Source organism: Dromaius novaehollandiae, chromosome 3 (assembly GCF_036370855.1).
Source record: "Dromaius novaehollandiae isolate bDroNov1 chromosome 3, bDroNov1.hap1, whole genome shotgun sequence".
Taxonomy (NCBI): Eukaryota; Metazoa; Chordata; class Aves; order Casuariiformes; family Dromaiidae; genus Dromaius; species Dromaius novaehollandiae.
In genome coordinates, this window is record NC_088100.1 from 92,568,442 (window position 1) to 92,592,356 (window position 23,915).

General features: G+C 40.6%; 1 protein-coding gene across 3 annotated transcripts in view; it reads left to right on the top strand.

Annotated features, from left to right (window-relative positions):
* Window positions 1-13,118: 13,118 nt before the first annotated feature.
* RASGRP3 (RAS guanyl releasing protein 3) overlaps window positions 13,119-23,915 on the top strand; it is a 68,575-nt gene continuing 57,778 nt past the window's right edge. For 2 of the 3 annotated variants that reach the window (XM_064509474.1, XM_064509478.1), the window contains exon 1: window positions 13,120-13,268. The gene's annotated coding sequence lies outside the window, so the exon portion shown is untranslated. Of the gene's footprint in view, window positions 13,269-23,915 lie in introns of all 3 variants that reach the window. The other variant, XM_064509481.1, reaches the window with a different exon arrangement.

Genomic DNA, 23,915 nt, shown 5'->3' on the forward strand with positions numbered 1-23,915 from the left:
TAAATTCCTGACTAAAAGAAGTCTTAAAGTGCTAGGGGCTCCAAAGTGGTTGTTGTGACCTATTAGCTCATGGTGATCCTACCCTTGCAATGATGGGGTTTGAGTCCCAGTTCTGAGGTCCTCACCGCCCCCTAACTGACATCCAGATGGCCCTGGCACTCTTCCCTAACTTCTGAAAAGGAAAGGTGACAGACTGTTAAAGCATGCCATGGGCTAGATCTGGCCAGCAATTGAACCACAGTGCATTCCTTTAAAGCACACAGCGAACTTAAAAACCCCACTGCTGCCTCTAGAAGAGCCTACAGTGTTGTTCTTTATTAATGCCACCCACTTTGAAGAGAAGCTTGTACACACTGGGGAGACACTTGTACACTCTGCTAACACCAAGAAAGCTAAGGAAGCAATTAAGAAGCAATTAAAAAAAAAGGGGGGGGGGGTTGCTGTAAGACGTAGAGGCTACTGTTCACTTTTGAGATAATTATTATATAGCTGCTTCTATTAGAAGAGCTGAAGTTATATTACCTAGGGAAACTAAGAAGTGATGTATCCAAAAGAGAGGCACAATAAAATATACATAAGAAAGAGTGAACAAATGCAGAAAATCATTCCTTCGCTGAAGACTTCCCAGTAAGTGATGATGACAGCTTGTAAGAGAGTAACAATATGCCTACGAAAAAAATGCCAAGAACTGGGCTGCAGTCACTGCATTTCCCTACAGAAACAGCCTTACAGCAGAAAAGCCAGAAAACCTAGGCTGCCCTGGGGCAACAACGCCACAGGCTGTGTTTGCACACCAAGCTGTGAAACAACTTGACACCCCCCCCCCCAACCTTTACGTTTGACAGCCTGTGTGCCAAAAAGAAAACATTTGTTGAAACCAGATTATCTTGTGAAGACCTGCCTTCAGAAGTGATTTTACTGTCTGGTGGGGCAGGAATGACATAAAACAGAGAAATCCAGGAATGCCGGCCATGTCAGATCTCCTTCAAGATCACTGAGTGACTGAATATGTATTGGCTCAGACACGCCTAGAAAACAGTAAAGTTTGTGGCATCCTAATGGAAGCCTTCAGGCCACTGGTTTGTCCCAGATTACAGTCTCAGACCTGTGATTGTTCTGCTCTTCTCCATCTCAAGCTGCCAGCCTGGAAAGGTACCTCCATAGCTCAGCAGCTGAGTAACCTGATCCAACTCTGAAGGTCACCCTACCTTAAGCAGCCCTCCAGAGTTCCTTTTGAATCTAAATTTTTTTTTGTAACAGAAGCTTGATCTGACACAGTGGCCTGTGCTCCCTATCCTTAGATCAGGGAGGGACCCTGACAGAGAGGACATGGCCCCTTCTCCTTCCCCTCCCACATATGAGCAGGTGCCAGGCATGTGCCTTTTGCTCTGAAGGAAACACAACACAAATCCACTCAGCATCTCTCAGCACACAGAGACCCATCCAGAGAGCACTGGCATCTCACACAGACTATGTGCACTGTTGCTTGCCTTCAACCAGCTCCTGGAGAGTTAAGCAGCATCCTCAGGCAGAAGGGAAGTTCTGCAGTAAAGTTTTTGTCCTAACAACATATGGGGAAGAGGGAGAAAATTAGGATATTCTTATTTCTTTCTATGCTGACTTTCCCTTCCCTTCAAGTTATGCTTCACTACACACTGCTTTCCATCAGCTCTGAACTGAGGGAAAGGAGAAGATATGTTAGCTAGCATGGAAAATTTCTACGTGACAACTTCAGCATCACCTCCAATCCCTATCTAGTTACGCTGCCAGGATCCATTCTGGGCTGGATTTTCCAAAGCACTCCATATCGATTTAGCTCTGCTTCCACCAAAACCTGTGGCACTTCCACAGATTCCAGTGGGAGCAGAGCAAAGGCTGTGCCAAGCTCTTTTGAAAAATCCCACCATGTGTGCTTAATGAAGAATGTCCCTGGCAGGAAAGTTTTGAGTACAGCTAAGCAGATTTTTTATTTCTTTCACATTAAAAGTTTCATTTCTGTCACTTCTCAACCAGTAGGAAGCTGCCCGGAAGGATGAGTAGGACCTGTTCCAAGATCCCCAGCAGAAGACAGTCTGTTTCCAGCTAAAACTGAATTGAGCTTCTCTGCCATCTAAATGGTCCCTGTCGCTTTGTCAGTGGGCCCTGTCCTCAGGATCCACACCTCCCCTCCCTGCTGCAGGCAGCTATCCAGCCCAGTTCCTGTTCTATTTGCTACCCTTCCCCAGGGCCAGTTCTCTCTGCAGTCCTGCTTCAGCTTAGCTCAGAATCCCAGAATAGCTGAGCTTGGCAGGTACCTCTGGAGATCATCTACTCCAACCCACCTGCTCAAGCAGGGTCAGCTAGAGCAAATTGCCTTGGACCATGTCCAGTTGGGCTTTGAGTATCTCCAAGAATGGAGATGCCACAACCTCTCAGGGCAACCTGTTCCAGTGTTCAACCACCTTCACAGTGAAGAAGTGATTTTCTTATATCCAGCTGGAATTTCCTGTGTTTCAGTTTGTGCTTGTTGCCTCTTGTCCTAGCACGGGACACCACTGAGAAGAGTCTGGCCCCTCTCTCATCAGACATTTATAAACATTAATAAGATCCCACCTGAGCCTTCACTTCTCCAGCCTGAACAGTCCCAGCTCTCTCAGTCTCTCCTCATAAGAGAGATGCTCCAGTCCCTTCATCACCTTTGCGGCCCTTTGCTAGACTCGCTCCAGGAGGTCGATGCCTTTCTTGTGCTGGGAAGGCCAGCACTGGATCCAGCACTGCAGGTGCGGTCTCACCAGTGCTAAGCAGAGGGGAAAGATCACCTCCCTTGACCTGCTGGCAATGCTGCCTAATGCAGCCAGGACATCAATGGCCTTCTTTGCCACAAGGGCACATTGTTGGCTCATGTTCAACCTGTTGTCCACCAGCACCCCCAGGTCCTTTTCTGCAAAGCCACTCTCCAGCTGGTCAGCCCCCAACCCGCACTGGTGCCTGGGGTTATTCCCATCCAGGTGCAGGACTTGGCACACTTCCCTGTGTTGAGCTTCATGAGGTCCCTCTCTCTGCTCACTTCTCCAGCCAGTTGAAGGCCCTCTGAATGGCAGCACAGCTCTCTGCTGTATCAGCCACTGCTCCCAGTTTGTACCATCTGCAAACTTGCTGAGGGAGCATGTGGTCCCATCATCCAAGTCATTAATGAAGAGGTTAAACAGTGCTGGCCCCAGTATCAACCTCCAGAGGACACAGCTAGTGACTGGCCTCTAGCTGGACTTCATGCTGCTGATTGCAAACCTCTGAGCCTGGAAGGCTAGCCAGTTTTTAGTCCACCCCACCGAACACTAACCTAGCCCATGCCTCATCAGCTTGTCTATGAGCACGTCTGGGGAGACAGTGTCAAAAGATAATTTACTGAAGTCAAGGTAAACAACATTCACTGCTCTGAGGGGGATCCTCATCCACCAAAGCCAGTCATCTTATCACAGAAGACTATCAGGCTGGTTAAGCACAATTTCCCCTTTGCAAATCCATGCTGACTACTCTCGATCACCTTCCTGCCCTTCACATGTCTGGAAATAGTATCCAGGATTAGTTGCTCCAGCACGTTTCCAGGGATCAAGGTGAGGCTGATCAGCCTGTAGTTCCCTGGATCCTCCTGCTTCCCCTTCTTGAAGATAGGGGTGACATTTCCTTTCTCTCAGTCCTCAAGGACCTCCCCTGATCACCGTGACCTTTCAAAGATAACTGAGCGGCCTCACAAGGACATTGGCCAGCTCCTTCCACACTCATGGGTGCATCCCATCAGGGCCCATGGACCTGTGTATATCCAGTTTAAGAGTTCAGTCTCCCTCCACCATACCTATCATTTGCTCATGACCCAAACCCTCAGCATCCCATGCACCCATTCCTTCCTGTTCACTGGTATTGGCCTCCCCAGAGTAATTTTCAGTGTCTAAATACAGGTTTGGCATGCAGTGTAACTGATAGCTACTATCCAGTACTTAGAAAAATCTTCCGCCAAAGTAAACTGATAACATCCATCATAAATATCACTCAATCTCACAGCATTCTCTTTCCTCACAAAAATAGAAGCCCACGCCACCACCATGCCAACTTTGTATTCTTCCCAAAACTACCTAGAGGGATGCAGAAACTTGTATATTTTCCTTCTTCTACTATAAGCAAGAAATTTCAAGCATGCTTTTAGCAGTGAATGTATTTTTCTCTGCCTGCAGCATCACCAAACTGAGATGAATAGTAAACACAGAATAAGGAAGTTTCAAAAATAAAACAAGAAAGGAAAGGGAAATCCTTTGATTTGCACAACAGTGAACTGAATGAAGATGGAATTTACATTCGTGTTTACTCACATTTACATGTCATTTTCCAAAGGCTAAAGAAAAGTAGAATTATTTTTTTAAAAATACCTTAAAATGAAAAGGAAAAAAACCCTAGGAACTACATTAACTATATTATTCACTACAATGTTAGCTCATTTTAGTATACTGAATATAAGACAAAGTAGGTAGGGAGAGTTTGGGTTTTTTTACTATTGAAGGTAATAATACACAAGTGCATCCAGACATATACGTTAATCCTTCCAATATTTTCGCATCTGGTAAAAGTTCTGATATTGGGTTATTCCACCTGAAGGCAGCTATAACTGTTTTCAGACAAGCTGACCCTTACCTCACCCAGTAAAACTTGTTTTATGTTTGTGTGTTTCCTAAAAACACTTACTTCTACCACACAGTAGACCAAACAAAGCAGTTGTTATAAACGTGCAGTAGCTACCAATCCTGCACTGCAAGGAAGACAGACCACAAAAATCTAACACTGTAGGTATTTCCCCTCTCTAAATACCTAACTCAAAACATCTCCAGGAGACTCAGCAGCGTATAAAAACTCAGGGGCAAAGACCGCAGGGTCCTATCAGCCTACAGACTGGACCAAACAAAAGGCCCTTGCAGCAGCTCTCTCTCACTGTAGTTTCCCTATACTTCTAATTTCTCTGTTTCAGTTCCCCTATATTTTCCACTATTATCCCTTCTCTTCAATCTTCTGTACAAGTGTAATTAACAGTATCTATTAACATAACTATATTAACATTTTCTCCTCTAATTTTGGTGCAACTCCATTGGCTTCAGTGGGCTCACACAGGAAGTAATTTTGCTCACAGTATGTAAAGAACCACACCAGTTTTCTAACACTTCAAAAATATATATATTCAAAGCTGCAAGGAATAAAATACTAAAAACCTTTGAAAGAGATCTAATACAGTTGGAGAAATTTGCTAATAAAAATTACTTCTGTGTTTCAAAACAACTAATAACTCACTGAACCCTTCCAACTTCCCTGCTGACCACATGAAACATATCAAAATGTAATTAAAGGACAGATAGTAAGAGTCAAATCATTAAAAAAAAAAAAAAACAAACTCTGGTTTTGGGAGTTTCAGTTTTCTGACATTTTAATTTAGCATCATAAATGAGATGGAGCATCAGCAGCTTGATTCTGTCCTGAGAAATGGACATGTATTAATAAAAGTTAACAGAATTTGACTATTGCACAACCATCACAAGATCTGAATCCAGCACCAGCTGTTCAACAACTGCACGAAAATATGAGCAAATATCAGAAAGACATGGAAATACACTAGGAGAGAGTGTAAGTCCTTATAATTTGTTTGGAATGAAAACTAGAGGAAACAGGAAGGAGAGCTATGAGGAAGCTTGGTGTTCACAGGTTTTAAAAGCAAAGATATTTCTTCTCCAGCCTTTGTCACTAGAGGTCAGCACAGCACCTGAAGTGCCACATCCTTCAAGTTTCAGAAACGATGATAAAAACTGCAACTCCAAGAGGGGAACAGTGTAAATAGCTCCAGGAAGACACAATCTGTATTTTTGCAATGGGAGTGTTGTGCCACATGTGAAATGTGAAGCCTCAGACGCAGAAGAGCACAGCTGATGGCAGCAACTGAAAAGTCTGAACCCGAATGCAGAATAACACCATGCCACAAGTTTAAAGCAGAGCAATTAGAGGCTAACAATGGCTATTTTCAAAACATCTATTAGCCTAAGGTAAAAGCTGTCACCTAAAAAGCCCAGCTGACTAACTCTGAGGATCTTCTTGATGGATGGAAAATAAACCATCTAATCTCCCTGCACAACAAAATTCCTACCCCAGGCTGTGAGCAGCTGGTCTAGCTCACGTAGAGCTAGCTCCTACATACAAGTCAAGCAGCTAGAGAAAGCATTCACAGCAGTGGAACTATTCCTGGGAAGCCAGGGAAAAAACCCACAAACACACACACACACACACACACACACACACACCCCTTCTCAGCCCAACAAAACCAATACCCACAGTGTAATCCTCGTCCCTTTGAAGTCACTGGAGAAACCTTATGGTTAAGGAGTTGTGCTGTGCAGGCTGCTATTCCTGTCCCCCAAGGCCACTGAAGCCCCTGCTCCTGGCAGCCAGGAGGTGACATGATAACACAGCACCTGACAGGAACCATGGAGGAGCAACTCTTCCTCTTCCTTTAATCAAGATCATGGGAGACCGTGGCAGTCAGCTGCTCTCAAGACAGGTGCAGAAAACAGAGATTTGGCAGTGAAGAGATGTCACATCAGGGCAGGGCAAATCTGTTGCCCCCTTTGCACAGAACGTGCCAGAAAGGGGTCCCTGCGCAAGTATCATTTACAGCACTCAACTTACTGCTCCAGCAGAAGAACACACCTTTGTCAGTATGACCCAGACTCCAGCAGAGAGCTGTGTTGCTGCAGATATACCAGGAAAAGCCATTTAGTACTCACTGCCCTACTTCAAAAGGTGGCAAAGGGGCTTGGACTATAATGTCTTCAAAAGGTTGATGGTAATTAGTTTCCTTTGCAATAGCCAACTCAACCTCATCCCTGTCCTGGCAGACACGGGAATGCAAACACCTTGAAATCCAGAAAAGTTTGGCTAGCAAATGGAAGCCCTTTGAAACACTGGCAAAGGAAACAACAGAAGAATAAACTCACACTAATGTAAACGAAAAATGTCTCATCTTGGTCAATGAAGTATAATAGGGGGGAAATGGTGTAAGCGAGAACCTAACTCTGTCAACCGAACAGCAAAGCAGAGGGACTTCAGCAATTTCTAAATTTTTTCCCCCGCAATCTACATCTGGCTCTGAGGGGTAAATAAAATTCCTTGAAAAAGAGATGACAATATTTGCAAGAATTTGGAAAGTGCTGGCACTCAGAGTATTTTGGGTTTCATTCACTTTTCCATTAAATGTTATCAATCTTTTAAATTTTAAATTGACATACATTAATCTCTATGATGTTTCTTTCTGCACGTCCTTATTTACATAGGTGTGTGCCCAGATTACAGAATGCTGTACGAAAGTCTTTCTGGTACAGATGCGTTACCTGTACAACACATTAGTGCTCTTTTATTAGTACGTTATACACAAAGAAGAAAGCAACTTATCTCTGCTATATGTTTTCTCACTTTTTTCTTGGATGCTTCAATGCTAAAATATTTACATTAAAATAACCACAAACATAGAAAAGTGGGCTTTTGAGATTGAGCATCTAAAGGCTGAGGTGTGCAAGTCCTAAAGTGCAGGAATATAAAGCCTCAAGTCTTCTATCCATCACTAATGCTTTTGAGTCATAGTGCATGGGAAACAGTCAAAAAATCAGCACCTCGTTGCACCAGCTGTTGCAAAAAGGCTTTCTCTCAACTGAGGTATAAAATGAGAAAGTAATGAGAAATGAGAAAATCAGATGGATACAGATAGAGGAAGTATACCAAGAAATAATGAGATAGTACTAGCAACAGTGACAGCAGCAGCCCGGCATGGATCAACGACAAAGGATGCAGCCAGGAATGGGGATTTCTGACACTGGATCCTGAGAAGCCAGGAGAGCAGAGAAGCCACCCACAAAGATGGGCAGCACAGGCTTGCCAAGAAAATAACTTGTTGGAGACAGTTTTTGACAGTTCAGGAACCTGCTGAAATTTTAAATACCTCCTCCTACTTCCCTGGAACAAACTGTCTCCAGCACAGCCCTGCAGCAGCACTGTTGACATTTTTGGAGGGTTTTTAAGGAGAGTTTTGCAGAAGAATGCTGAAATAACATTGCAGCTGTTCATAGCAGCTTCTCGCAAGTCTAAGAGGAAGCACAAGGGTGCTTGCATGGAAATTTTAAAAGTGGGAACATAAAATGAAAGTGTGAGCTGACTGGAGGCAAAAATCAACTCTGCTAGCATGAATTGAGCACACTAGGCAAGATAGAAGTAGAATGCAAAGAACCTTGAATACAAAGACAAGGGTGTGACTGAGAAGGGAGAAGGAGACAAATAAAATGTAAGGAAAACGATGAAAAGCAGAAGCAACCAGCAAAATAAGTTTTCCTGATCAAAGTATCACTTCCTGTGAGACCTTTGGCAAGTTACTGTATTTCCTCATCAATACTACAGAGATAATGTTTCCTGCTTTCACCACCTCCCTGAAAACTTTAAACTCCTGGCTGTTTGTATAGAAATCAATCGCAGGGAAGAGATAGGGATCAACAGAAGTTTTAGGCATTAAAATCTTCAACATTTTGTAAATAAAGCTTTAATTTAACCTTCACTATTATGCAGCCATCAAGTTTAATGCATGTTGTTTGTTCAAAATACAAAGAAGGAAGAGAAAAAGATGTACATTGTGTGCTGGTAAGGAAGAACGTGAAAAATAAATTATACTGCTATTCATGTTCTCCTTCCAAAACCTATCTAAAACACGCACAGACAGTTTATATCATGAGGGATTACAGACAGCAACTGTGCTAACCTCATGAGACCACAAACACACAGGGCAGATGATCAGCACATTATCTTCTATGTGTATGTTATCTCACAGCTTGAGTTTGACCTGGTGTCCCCCCCCCCCTTTTTTTTTTCCCTAAGATCACAATGAACTGTTTTCCAGCTTGCCCCACAGCTGTAGGTAGAAAATCTGTTGCGATATATTTATGTTTTGATGGTTTGCTTGAGCAGTGGAAGGGAGGGAAGCAATATATTTTCTATACATTACATTTTCTATACTCTGAACGTAAGCTGTAATTAGAAAGGCCCTTAAACTCACAGCTCCTCAGCAGCTATAAACTGGCACAGATCCATTAAAACCAATGGGCCAGCTTCCCCAGACAGCTCAAATCAGTGTCGATCCACTGAAGTTGACAAAGCAACACCAATTTGTAGAAGTTGGGGATCTGGCCCGCAGGCTGCACTGCAGTCCAGAAACACCATCTGGTAATCTGTTTAACTTGATCAGAAATCAAGAGAGAGAGATGTGTCCTTGTAATTCATTCAGTACTTCTGAGGCAAGTGATTTCCAAGGCCATAAGTCAGGTAGCCTTGACATAAAAACCTGTTTACTGTTTCTTCCTCAGTACAACTTTACCAGGGAAAGTTACATAACTACTTGCTACCTATTGGACAATGCAGTGAAATGTGGGGGCCAAGGAAACAACTGAGGGGGAAAAAGGGACAGGAACAACACTGTAACAAATTCAAGCTATTGAATAAATTATAGACAGGACAAACTAGATCATGCTGCCCTGCTCACACTGAATAGGACCTCATGTCAAACACACTCCCACTGATGCCAGTGGAAAGAGCGGCGTGACACAATGCTGCTCAGCTGCACAGAGACAGTACAAAAGCAGAGGAGAAGGCTCAGTTATTTCAGCTGATTATTTTGGAAGCTGTTCTGAAAAGCTTCCACATTCAAATTTAATGGGAAAATTTGGATACCATTTTTATAATTCTAATTGTGAAAAGCCAGATGTAAAGCTAGAACCAAGACAATAATCAGCACTAAGGCGGAAACTGTATCAAAGCATTTAGATTCATGTTTGGTGGTTCACTAGTAAATATTTAAATGATCTGTGCAGAGCCCATATGAAAAGTCCAGCACAAAGCAGTGGTTTTGTCACGCTGCCTTGCAATAGCTCAAAGTTTCGAGCAGGCTGACGTGAGCTTGTTTACGTCCTTAACACAGGCACCCATGCATGCATTTTGGGGGCAGAGTGTAAATGAGCTGTGAAGACAAGATGCTTTGAATTCCAAGGGACTTGAAACCTCCCTGCAGGGTATGGGCATCAAAGTGCTACTCCACAGCTGCTACTGCAGCAGCCAGTAGTTGTACTAGACTCTGATGCGTAAGACAGACTAGCGAAAATGGGATTGTCTGATGAAATACAACTCTTCTGCTTTGACACACAAAAATGTCATTGGATCTTACAAGCATCTGCCCTCACAACTCACCCAGTTCCTGGCTCTCTTGTGGCTCCACCAGCTATTTGATTCCCAAAGGAAACTCTGAAGTAGAAGCCTTAAACATCCCTCACCAGGCCTCTCGAGAAATGCTCTCTCCTCAAGATCGCAAATGGGATCGAAAAAGCTTGCGCAGTGGATGAAAATTTCTTCCAAGCATCCAAAGTCAGGCTGACAGGAGGGGATCTTGCTTCAACTTTGCATTCTATTTTTAACACTTTGGAGGTATTTTGACTGACACTGAGAAAAAGTGTGTGAAAGAAAGGTGTCAGCAAAACCAGCACAAGCAGGCTCCTGCAGCTGGGCTCCTCCGGCACAGTGCTGACACTAGGCAGGTGGCTATTCCAGACTAAGCCTCTCCTGGTCTCCGGCAGTGCTTGGTGGTAACTGCACCACAGCCCGCAGAGCATGCTGATGCAAATTAAGTCTGTAACCACAGGCAACTCACTGAGCAGATTTAAGATTTAAACTAAACTCCATTTGAATAAAGGTTTGCTCAAGTGAAATACTGCTAAGCAGCTTTGTATTTCAGTGCTCTTATATCATGGAGAACAACTTTGCAAAAACTGCTTGTTAGACCTATTCCCAGCTGTTGCCTCCTAACAATAAATTAAATCAACTTTTACCCATTGACAGTCCCTCAGCCTTGGTCTGAGGTCTGAAAGAGCTAGAAATACTGCAGCGTGCCTTCAGTCATCTCCGAGAAAAAATCCCTCTCTATCAAAACCGGTTCAGTGCTTCACTTAGAGCTGGTATTTGATCCACTGTTCCACATGAAGAATTATACGCACGTTTTTCATATTTGTGCTACGTGATCTGCAAATGAAGAACATATCTTCATAAGACTTTAATATCACTTATTAGCAGACTGGTTTAATACAGGAAAAAAAAGCATAAGTATTGTAACTTTCAGGATGTTCTATACACTTAATTACTGATCTTGAAAGGAGGAAGTCATCTCAGCTGGAGCATTAAATTTTAAAAATAACCTCTTCTCAGCTATTAGGCTGGTGTTTGATTACTGCTTTTTATACTACTGTTTGAAAGAGGTTCTTATAGTAGATTCATATTCCAGAATCTTTACTTTAACTTTTTTTAAAAGTACTTTTAAGGAAAACCTTGCACTTGATTATTAATTTTCAAGAAATCTACAAAAATGTTTATTCATTCACCACTTGTATGTCCTTATGTTTTTCACAATCACATTTGTGTCATGAGAAACAGGATCTTTGTAAAGTTCTTAACCAGGCAGGCACTTCCCTGAAGATGTTTGTTATTTATTTTTATAGAAGTTCCTCTGGCATCTAGTCTATCTAGAACCAGAAGTTCCCAGAAGCTTGCAAATTCATATACAAGACACCATACTAGCAAACAGTTATGGCTGTTGCCTATATAATATGTATGAAACAAAGGGTTTAAAATTTTCCAAATTCTTCAAATGCCTCAGATCCTTAAGTCCTATCACTTTTAGCAGGATTCATACGAATGAGTCTTGCCTACAAATTTCAAACAGAAGAAAAAACACTCTTCCACATAGCAACACATCCCTTTTTACGTCTCTACCTCGCCCTTAGAATAATCACCAATTTTAGACCATGCATCACAATCTTAACTATCTTCAAAAGCACATTGTTATTCGAACGTGAAGTCAACCACTGCAAAGATGGGCAGAAAGCATTTTTACAGCTATTTTCCTAATTTCTATAAATTGAAGAAAAGGCATGTACCATTACTTGGGCCTTGGACAGCAGAAAAAGTGGGAATATGGAAAACAGATGGTCAGGTAAATATGGTTATATATTATCATCTTAATTGATCATGATGTGAAAATGGTTTAATCTTTTTTTTAAAGCTTAAGAGGGCCTTAGACGCTTAATGTATATTTAAAAAACCAGTAAATTGAAAAATAATTAAAATTGGGAAGCTCCTGTTGAGAAATCTGACCGGAAGCCAATCAAAAGCATTCTTTTGTCTAAAATAAATGGATCTGAGGATTCTAACATAGTTACTATTCAACAGCTATAGCTGCATAGCCTTCCTGACAGAATATATGTGCAACAGTTTCCCTCTATGTAAATGCATTTAGTTTGCTTAAACATTTCCAAGCTTTTAGCCTCTGGGCTGAGACTGCAGGGTAATTTTCACTGAAGAAGAAACTAGTCTGATGAAATGATGATTCTCTTTTAAAGAAAAAAATATGATTTTAAACTAAAGTAAGCATGCAAAATCTGCATCTCCTGTAAGACATATTTTGCCATCCCAAAACACATGCTAGCCATCTTTTGCCATCCCAAAACACATGCTAGCCATCTCTCTCTTTTTAAGCCAAATAAAATTTTTGTTTCAACTCTCCAGTCCCTCACGTGCTTTTCAAAGCTTTAATGAAAATTAAACACTTAAGCAGAGTGACAATTACTGAAGCAACTAAGGTCAAAAGGCCTACTGCTACTGTATGTCCCCACTTTTTGTAGATTACAAAAGACTACATCCTACACCATTTCAGAACAAGCGTTCTCCTCATGGAAGCGAGAAGTGCCTGCAGAGCAATCTTTAGCAAATTCTTTGACTTATATTTAAGAGAGGGGGAGCAAAAACCCCCAAGATCTTTCCTTTGTTTAAATGCATTTCCTGCCTTCCTTACTGTTAAAAACTGTGTTGTGGCAGGCCTATTTATAGTCCAAAGAAAGGAAAAAGCACCACTGGAGGCAGGAAAACTAAGTTGGGAAAGAATAGAAGGAAGTGTGGCTGCCATTTAGCCAAACAATCTAGAACTAATTGAGCTCAGAAGGGCCCCAGCCTCAGTGAAGCCGCTGGGAGTGACCAGAGCATGATCCTGCCCCCTCTCTCCAGAGCCCTGCCAGGAACGTACGGGACACTGCCGGGCAGAAAAATAATTTCAGCATCTCAACACCGTGGGGAAAGGAGAAATCTTGGAAAAACAAGTGCGTTGAAAGTTAGGTATCTGTCAAATTAAGGTAAGTGGCTTCTTTCGATATTTCTGCTTGCTGTATTCTTAATGTCTTTCCAAATGTGGCCAGACTAGTACATGGAGACAGAATGACCTTTGGAGAAGGAATTGTATCTGATTGTTATGATAAAGCTACTTCAGGGAAATCTAAATTCAATTACAGATTCTTCAGAGCTTTCCTTAAGCAACAGAAGTCTTTGCCATATATTCACAAAATAATTTTGCTGCTTTCCTCACCTGTGTCTTGCTCAGTTTATAATCTATGATTGAGTACTAAAGAAATGTTGATGGAAACTATCTGCCCCACAGAAAAGTAATGAAGTTAACTCTATGTTAGATTAAATATATTGATTTGGGGGGGGGGGGGACAGACATATATGCAATATATATTTATACAGGATGTGTTAATTTAGATTATATAAAGATGTATATAATTTATAATTAAAATGTTGTGGGAATTTAATCTTTTAATTTAGTCAAATATACCATGAAGTATATTTGAAGATAGGAATTTAGCCAGAATGAAAGCACATGAAAGTTTCTATAGTTTTAGAATTTATTACGGCAAGTAATTGTGTGGGTGTGCATAAAAGTATATACATATATTTATATGTATATACAATTTGTTGCATTTTTGTATTGCAAAACCACATAGTTGTGATTCTGAGGTCAGTCTAATTTAAACTGACAGCAGAATGAAAGTAGAATTTTCTAATCTGTTTGTTTTCAGATACTATACAGAGATACACTGTCATGACATCATCTGTAAAGAGCTAAATTTTAAGATATACCAGTCTACACATCATATCAATTAACTGAATTACTATCAACAAGACAGACTTTGAATATGGAAAGAGGATAAATTATTTTAAGCTTATGTTTGTTTCCTTCAATTTCAAACAGCTCCTTTGCTCTTCTAACAAAGCAAACGCTGTTATGATTTCAAGGCAAGAGGATAGAAACTGTATAGCGCTAGATTCAGACTCCATCCCCAAGTGTGTGTAGAGGGATGAGATTTTCAGCTTCTTTGAACTAGCTATGAGAATAACCTTCGTACTAGTTTCACTTGTGTTATCTCTATAGAGATGCTATTCAGATTATTCATTTGTTATTCAGATTTTTCTTAGGATTAGTGGTTTATTGTAAAATGTTGCTGGTGAGTAAAAAGGAAGTGTGGTGTGTTGTTATTCTACTGTATCCCTGTAGGATGCTATTATGTTCAGAGTCTGTTATTGTGAAGATAGCAAGGCAGGATGTCTGCAGATACCCATGTAGGTGAAAAGCTGCGATAGGACAATTGTAAACAGCAGCAGTCAGCTGTAAATCTGACCCTGGGAGGTGCCAAGCAGCAATTCCAGTGAAACAGATGTTAGTCAATGCTCATAAAAAGGATCAGGCTATTTCTCTGTCTGATTTCAAAGTACTCAGTCCTTTACACTGTTTCTCACTTCCAAGAGGTTATTAGGCTGCTCTTGTGAAGTATAAAGCACTTGAAATGAGAGTTAAAGTAGGAGCCTCTGAAGACACTTTCAAGAGAAAGCTCTTTAGACTAGAATTTCAGCTGCTAGTGTAGTTTGCTCTCACTCACATAATGTTCCTGCTCTCAACTTTGTTAAGACCTTCACCTACACGAAGACAGAGCAGAAACCCCAAAATCTGTGATCTGAATTTTAAGGGTTTTTAATTAAAAAAAAGTAATATTAAGTTGTTATACCAAATAAGCTTTTGTACAACTCATAGGATGGAGGGGAGGAAGGGAGGCAAATCTGAGCATAAACACTCATCCAACCAAAGAGGTGTCACAATTTCTGCTGCTAAACAAAAGCAATCCTTTCAATGAGATGTCAGCAGTACAGCTAGTGCAGTGCAACTGAGCAGTAAACACTAGATCATTCAGAATTATTCTGGTCTGTAATACTCACCATAAAATTATTTCAAAGATAGATATTACTGCATGCGTATAACAAAACAGAGACCATTGTCTAGATGTATGAAGATCACTTGTAAATCAGCCATTATAATGTAATTATATGGCAAAAAGTGAAAAAATAACATACAGAAGCAGTTTCACATTTATATATGTGAAAGATATTATAGATAGTATTTAGAAATTGCCTAATTAATACTCTTAATAAATTTATATCCTTAAAAAAGGAGAATTAAGAGAAGAAATTTGGATGACAGGCACAGATGCAAACCCACTAAAGGCAAGAGAGTCACACACAACACTGAGAACAGAATTTGCCTTCTGAAGATAAGGATGGCCTATTCCATTGTCTACTCACTATTTTCGGTTTCTCACAGTCTGTTGTAAGGGGAATGTGACAGCAGTTTGAAGCTGCCTTATCCTTTCTTCAGTCCCTTCTCCCATTTCAGCATTTAGGACAAGATCAAAGCAACTCAAAATCAGGGATAACACAACAGCGTGTGGTGCTCAAAACGTACACTGCTGTTTCTGAAGAAGTAAGATTGGCTTAGAAATACACTGGCTTAGAAATAATACGTGCTTTATATTTTTGCCCCTTTGAGATCTTACAGTCTATGTTTTCAAGCAATGCAATGTCTTTGCAACTGTGAGAGTTAGTAACAGTAGTTGAAAAAACAAAAACAGTCTTATATAGTCACGTAATTGCCAAAGTAGCAGTTTGAGGCCCCTGGGGGGCTGGGGGCAGAATCACATATATAAAAAGATTTGTTTCAAAACTACAAGAACTCACAAGGCTTTGTGTTCAAAAGTTCATGAGTTCAAAGCTTGAAAATACAGAGTTTTGTCTTGAAGATACAAAGCATTTCAGAAGGCTTTAGAATAAAATTTACACCCCTCCACTTTATAAAATCTTATTACATGCTATGGTCTAACTACTCTTGAAGAGATTCTCTGTATATAAACACTTTTGAGTACGCACAAGTACTAACAGAGTTGGGATTATTAAGTCTCCTAAAAAAAATTAAATAGGGGAATTCAATATATCACAGGGAAGTGGAGGTTCACTTGCTTTTTACTCTGCCGTTATTTTGCCAGGAGATATAAAGAAGCACTAGCCTCATCAAATACTTCAGTCGACTGTCACTCTTCTGTGGGCAGCCTATGTTTCTGGCTCCAGGAAAGCTCAGATTGGCTTAAAGAGAAACCATATGACTTAGAAAAAATACACTTTGGGTGACAGACAAACTATGCCACGCGTCTATGCAAAGCTAGCTCAGATTTAGTAGGATTTATTATTCCTCATGCAGTTGCTCTGGTATAAGTACCTTAATTTCTCCCTAAGCCTCTATTCCACTATATCAGAGGCTCTTACAAGGGAGCTTTGTACTCCAAGTCACAGTCAAGCCCACTAACATTAATGAAAAAAGCCAGCAGACTTATGTCTGTCTGGACACAGCCAAAGTAAGATTTTTGACAACACACGTACAATCTACGGTACCATCTCACTCAACAAGCGGAATTGGGGGAGAGGGAGCAAAAAACAAAACCCAGCCAAAACACATTAAGAAATCAAAGTTCAACATCAGACAGCATGAAGATAGTTTTGTAAAGCGCAGCACAACAATGCGTACAACAAAAATGTCAGTGCTGAAAAATTATTTATTTGGTAATATTAAAAAAAAAAACAACCCTATGACTATGTGCTGACTCACATCCTGATTCGTGGAAAAGTTTATACAGGTGCTTAAATTTAAGCATATGAGTAGTCCCATTGATTTCAAGCAAAACTACTTCAATGGGTTGATAAAATTTAAAGCTCGGCAGAGTCATTAGATCATCTGGTCTGACTTCAGACACAGCACACTAATATTTACCATTCCTCCTGTACCTATCTCAAACTTCCCTGCTTACAAGAAGAATATATGCATATACTGTGTTTGAGAGAACAGTTTAAGGAGAAGATCACAATATTCTATATGCAGATGGTGACCCAGTCCAGCAAGAATTGTCCAAGTTGACACAAATTCCCCAACTCAAATGGGAGTTACATGGGCACCACCTACATACTAGCTTACCACACAGAGGTGAAGGTCAACATATGAAAAATGGACCATTTCTCCCTGAGGGATATACCACAAAACCTATTAACTTTACTCCGAATGCTCTCCTACTGGACTGGAGAAGTACTGTTACATAAGCAAGGATGAACAAAAAAGTACTTTACAACTCAATCTTCATGCTAAAGTGGAGCTCTCTTTTTGTCTTAGACTCTCTCATCTCCAACAGAGCCATGTGCAAACTGTACTACAAAATAAAGAGCCACTGTTAGAAGCAGATGGGATATTGTAACAGTGGTAACCAAATGCAGAAACTGAGCAAAAGTGGTATTGTCAAATTTCCTCTTATCAGACACCCAAACATACAAATGCAGTTTGAAAAGACTTATTATGTGAACCCAAGACAAGAAAACCTGGGAGACATGGGTCCCATCAGACCTCTTTGGCAAGGATCAGAAACAATGGATTTATATTACATGAACACACAACAGCGCAACAGTGGTGCTGAGGGACACAACATACGGTCACAACAAGAAATGATGGGAAGGGGAATAAGAAAGACAGCCTTGGGGTATAAGCGCCACCTTATCCACAGTTAATGTTCTGTTCTCCGGGTTCAAGGATCCTTTGACTAAAAAAGATCTCCTGCAATGAGGAGTTGGAACATACACCCTCCAGGGCTACTTTGAAAGTGCAGCTAGGGGAAATGGGATGGCCCAAAGCTTACTCAGCTAGGAGGCTAAAAAGGCTCAAGTTCATATACATCCCAAGCAACTGTATTCAAAGAACATCTAAAACAAAGCAAAACTCCACTATGTTATATAGTATTTTGTAATAATTATTAAAATTATATATTACATAATTATGTAATTATACGTGCTCATAGCAAAATTTAATCAAAAGCACAACAGGATACTGGCTAAAGTCTCCTCCAAAGAGCTGGCAGGTTCGGTAACTATGCATGCATCGGCAGGTCTTAGGGTAGCACAGAAAGGAAATCTTGGCTGTAAGAATTCTTGCCTTCATTTTCTTCCTAGTTCCATTCAGCTTCAGGGTTGGCAGCCTCACTGTTAATTAGCATGGTCTTCCTGAGAACCACAGGGGTACCCTGGGGGAAGGAGGAACCTGTCCCAGCTCCTGACAAGCAGGGGAAGGTGCCACACATGCTATCCTGTTGTAGACCTCAGCTTTTCTGTGAACTCATTTCAGCTGTTTGCTTTCATTTCTGCACTGGACAGCATCTCTGAAATGACCCTTCTCAGCCACCTGTTAGCAATGACTTTGCAAACCAGCTTATCCAGTGATTCCCAAACAGACTGCGTACACCATCGCTTCTCCCCAGAGGCCCAGAGATTCAAGCAACTCACTGCTCTAACAGAATGTACACCTCCAGGAATATGCAAGTGTGCCAGCCCCTTGCCAGCATCACATGGAAGTGATGCCATTTGGTTGGGATAAGTAGAGAAGTGGAAGGTAAACAAGTAAACAGCTAGAACAGTCACAGCCTAATACAAAGCATTGTGGGAGGTCTGTTCTCTCAGTACAATTCAATCATGTGCACAATAATCTGGTTTGCAGTTAATTTCACGTTTTGTCAAGCTAGCAAGTCTGGCACCGTCCCACTAGTTAAGTCATGACAGATTTTACATCATAAAGATGCAGGTCACTTTAGTTAGAAGAAAAAACAATGTGTACAGATATATCTGTTTAGATCAGCTCGGCATTCTTAGAATCCTTTATACTCTAATATACTTTATTTTTCCAAGACAATATCATAAAAGGTTTCATTGCTATTTTTGATTATTGCTGTACCATAACTACCTTGGGAAGCTAGGGATAAAGATGAATCTTCAGTGATTAACTGGTCCATTAACAAAGGGAGAAGGAAAACTGAGACAGCATTCAAACTCAACTGAACTGTAAAGTATTCTTTATAGTTTCAGAAACAGGAAGAGGCAAGGGAGATCGGCTAATCCCAGATTCTTCCAAACCACCTGACCTTCCCCATGGTCATGGCTAGTCTCTGCTTTTTTTTTTTCTTAAGAGAAATAACATTCATACTGCCATCATATCATGCTGTGGTTTTATACTGCAACACAACCTATACTGAATTCTGGATGCAGCACATCATTCAATTATATTTAGAGTAGGAGGGTGAGTAACTGTCTTAAGTAACAATAAAAAGAAAAACTAAGATAAGAAAACAGGATAGTGGCTTATACCATTAAGAGACATGAAACTAGAACATTAGCAACAGAAAAAGGCCCAGATTCAACCAAGTATAAATCCAGCAGAGCTTTGCACGTAGACTTTGGCCCCTAAGGGCTCTGGCATACAAGAATATTAAGTGTTGTTACTATAATAAGCACATCTCCTTACAACTAATGAGCATGGCAGCAAAAGCCTCTTTCTCATCTTTGCACTGGCTGCTTCATAGAATACACGGAAGGCACAGAGGAATCCAAATTCACTCTTCCCACAGTAAGCTTGAGGGAAACAAGGACCCCGAGACGTTTGCATGCAATGCAGCAGGGCTCAGACAGATTGCTGGGTGAACATAGCTTGACTGGTAAACATGCAGTATGTTGGGCCTAGTAGAGACCCTGCCTGCTAATTCTACCAGGTTAGGCATTTTTGCTTCAGGCTTCATTTTATGGTGTAAGCACATGCTTAAAGTGCTGCTGATTACAGGGGAGCCAAGCATTATTTTTTAACATTTTGACAAAAATCGTTTACAAAATTGTTCAGGTTCTTTCTACGGAGAAGGAAGGAAACTGGTCTGTTTTCTGTTCTTTTCTGGGTCAGTTACTTGACTCTGTCCTTTCCACTCTTGTACAGTCACTGGTAATGGACTACGCCCAGCTGCAAGGTGGGATGCCTGTTCCGTTTCTGGTACTGCTTCAGTGTAACACTCAAGTACTCAGTATCAGCTCATGCTGCTCTCACTGCGGAAACTGATTTGCCAGACCAAGTACCACTGTGGCATTAATGCTGGCAACACACACCTCAAAACTAACAAGAGAGAACAAAACATTTTTCAATTCTCATGTATAATGCAAATGTTTATATGTGTCTTGTATTTTAGCCATGGAAAAACTCTCTGAGCTGGATAATATAGGGATTCACAAAAAAATAGTTACAATCCTACGTGATGCTCAATTCGAGCAAGAGATGAAGGTGAAGAGGGAATAAGAGGTCCCTTCTTGTAAACATGCATCATTGATGATGGATTTCAACCATATTGCATTGGGAAAACTTTTGGAAACAGCTGACCAGCAGAAACACAGAAACGCTATTTCCAAGTATTCATTCAGATTAGTGTTGTATTAAATGTCATCTCTGCTTAGTAAAAGTGTTCATCCTTCTGTGGTACATCCCAACGTTTCTCAAAAAGAAGAATGAAGTCAGACAAAGTTTAGTTCTGAGGCTGTCATGAGAGAGACTAGGTGCCAGAAAGGTTATGCACAGCCATGCCTTAACTCTCCAGCGTAGATTTAGACAAGCCATAAATTTCCTCTACCTTAGTTTCCTCATTTACAGGACAGTGGGATGAATGCCAGGGACACTACAAGAATATCAAGTGCAGCGGTACCATTTATGTTACAAATGTTCAACAGAATATGCATTGCAAAATCTGCAAAGTGAGATGGGCTGCCTGTGCATACTAGTGTAGGTACCGCTCACATATGTACCTATTTCAAACAACTGTCCAACATAAAAACACAGTCCAACAAACACTGGCTTCAACCTTGCTTATGCCAGTCTTTGCTCATTTTCTGCAAGTATTCTAGCAACTATATTTGTTGACAAAAATACCTTATGACTATAGTGCAGAATTTTTGTGGGCAGTACATTTTTAAATAGCTACCCTACTGCTAATCTGATCCTGGTGTTTTGTTTTAATTTTATTTCTAGCTGCAATATAAAGAAAATGTCTGTAATTCACACCTTTAGTTATTTCATTATAAAATAACAGTCTTATTCAGAATTTTTAGTGGCCTATTTCAAAATATCTTGCTTCAGCAATTCACATTGCAGCTCAGTCAATTAAGTGTATACCTTAGAAAGTAAGCAAGTTTATGTCAATGAGGGGAACAGGTAAAATTACAGTGACTGAGAAAAGTAACACACATAATTACTAAGCAGAGAAGTGAAAAGTATTCAGAGGTGATATTTAACAAAAGTTGTAGAATAACGTTCTTGCTGGTGCAGATTTTGAGTGAAAAGTGTACTGAGAGGTGATTTATACAAGCCAAAGCTGAAAGCAGTTGAACTTAAAACAGAAGAGATGAGGAGACAAGTAAAATACAAAAATCCCATAAAGCTAGGTGCTTTCTGTAAAACAGAAAAACAAACACATTAAAAATCAGAAGTTCACTGACTTGAAAACTCCTTGTGCAACTAACGTTCCACTTCACATCTGAGAACAGCTTCGATAAAGAGCTCTTCAAAAAAAAGCACTGATGTCACAACTTGTTTGGATCAACTGAGAAAACAAACATACCTGCTGAAGCTTTCTTAGTGGCAAAGGAACTGCTGATTGACTCAAACTTACCCTTGCTCTAGGGAAGACAACAAAAACTGAGAGCCACAGAATATTCAACACTGCAGCAATGCCCCATCCCTGTTGGCAGGTTGTCCACAATGAGGATGGTTGGGAGAAGCCTGGAACACAAGTCTCTTCTAAACGCTCAAGTCTGTTTAGAAATCTTGAACTTCACAACAATCTACGTAGCGATGGAAACAGTATCCTTTAGGACAGATTTGCATTTGTGTTTAGTGATGCCACTGTAATTAAAACAAGAAGTGTAGGAATATACAGTCTTCAAGTTCTGCTTCTGAAACCAGCATATCCAACTTGTGGAATACAGCTATTCAAATTAGTTGGCAATAAGGCAGTGAAGGACTTCAGTTTTGTTTTGTTTTTTAAACAATCAGGAACATACTGTTTTTGCAACAGAAGAGGTCCTTACCACCTGCCGTGACTGCATGGCACAATTTCACCACTTATATCTGAGCAAAGGCAATGCCACTACTCTTTAGTACTCACAGTGTGGAACAACTCATAATAATCTGTCCACCTCTGTGCTAACTACTTCAAAGACTACAAAAGAAGTTTTCTCTTCATTTGTTTTTAAAAGAGCACAATCCAAATTCCATTTCAATAACTGAGGATATCAGAAATACATTCGCATTTAACTATCGCTTGCTTTGGACCAACTTCATGAACTCCTGCTGCTTTCATAAAAATGGAAGACAGAGTACTGAATGAGAAGCACCATGGATGCACTCACAAGCAGCATGCAAACTCATTATCAAATAACTAAGAACCTATTAAATGAGAAGAGTTTGCTGGAAGGACTGAGAAACTTGAAACCTAAATGTCTCATGCTGCATACTGTTGGCCCTTTTCAAGACATATAAGGAACTTCTGATCCCAGTCTAACCAGACACCTTGACCTACCATCAAGAGATGTTTTGATGCAATTCCATGTTTGAAGACAACACACTGGCTCAAAGGCAAATTTACTGGCTCACCCACACATTACCTGATAGGAAGTAATTAAATAATACTGAGGGTCTTTATGTGACTTAAAAGCTCATTTTCCAACACAGCCTCCTCACCACAACAACAGCCAATTAGTGCTCAATTTACACTGTAGGCTTCAGACCAGGTGTTTCTACTTACAAACATGTCCTGCAGCAGGACAGATAGAAAAACAGGAATTATGACCTCTCTCTGTGAAAAAGAACTAAGGAAAATAAACTGAAAGTAAAAAGCATCTTAGTTTAATAATAACAGCTAATTTATTAATTAAAAGTTCTTACATATGTTGATATAAGGAAGAGATATAAATTCCCAATTCCCTGTGAACTCTGGGGGATTTTAGAGGGGAATTATTTTTGTGGTTTTGTTTTTTGTTTAAGTCGGTTTTAGGAGGTTTTATTATTATTTCTGCAGTGAAATTCAGCATTCATTAAAAGAAAAAAGAAATCACCCCGTTATTCATTGTCATTCCCTTTTTAAATCTGAGGATCAAAGGTACAGAAAAATTAAGACTATCCACTGTTTTGTGTGCTAAATTTGTAATCTCTAAAATCCAATTTTTCCCTATACTTCAACAGAAAAAATACTACATCAGCTAAGTCACAATTACCATTAATTTGCAGCTGTGAGTTGTACACAGCATTTCCACAAACCGGACCACAGACTTTAAACTGGACATCAAGAGGAAAGAAGAAAAGGTGTGTGTGGGGGGGCACACAAGTAAGGTACATGAGTGCAAAGACTGGCTGAAGTGGTTTGCTCATGCTGCTCCCACTACTACACAATCCACCCATACCCTCAAACTTCTCCCTTCTACTTCATATCTCTACCTCCTGGATCCTCCCTCTTTACTCTTATACATCCATGCTTCAGTTTTCTCTCCCATCCACCTCTCTTCAGGCATCTTTACACCTCCACTGCAGCTCCTTCCAACTTCTGTAAGCCCTTCTCCATACTCCTCCCCCATTCCAGGCATACCAATTCTTTTTCCTCTATGCAGCCCAAGTGCGTAGGAAAAACCTAAGAGCCCAGCAGAAACAATCTCCTGCTCACCAAGGCATCTGAAAGTGGTGGGAGGACAGACAGGAGAGGTAGGAGCCCCTCTGGAGCATGGCGTGAGGA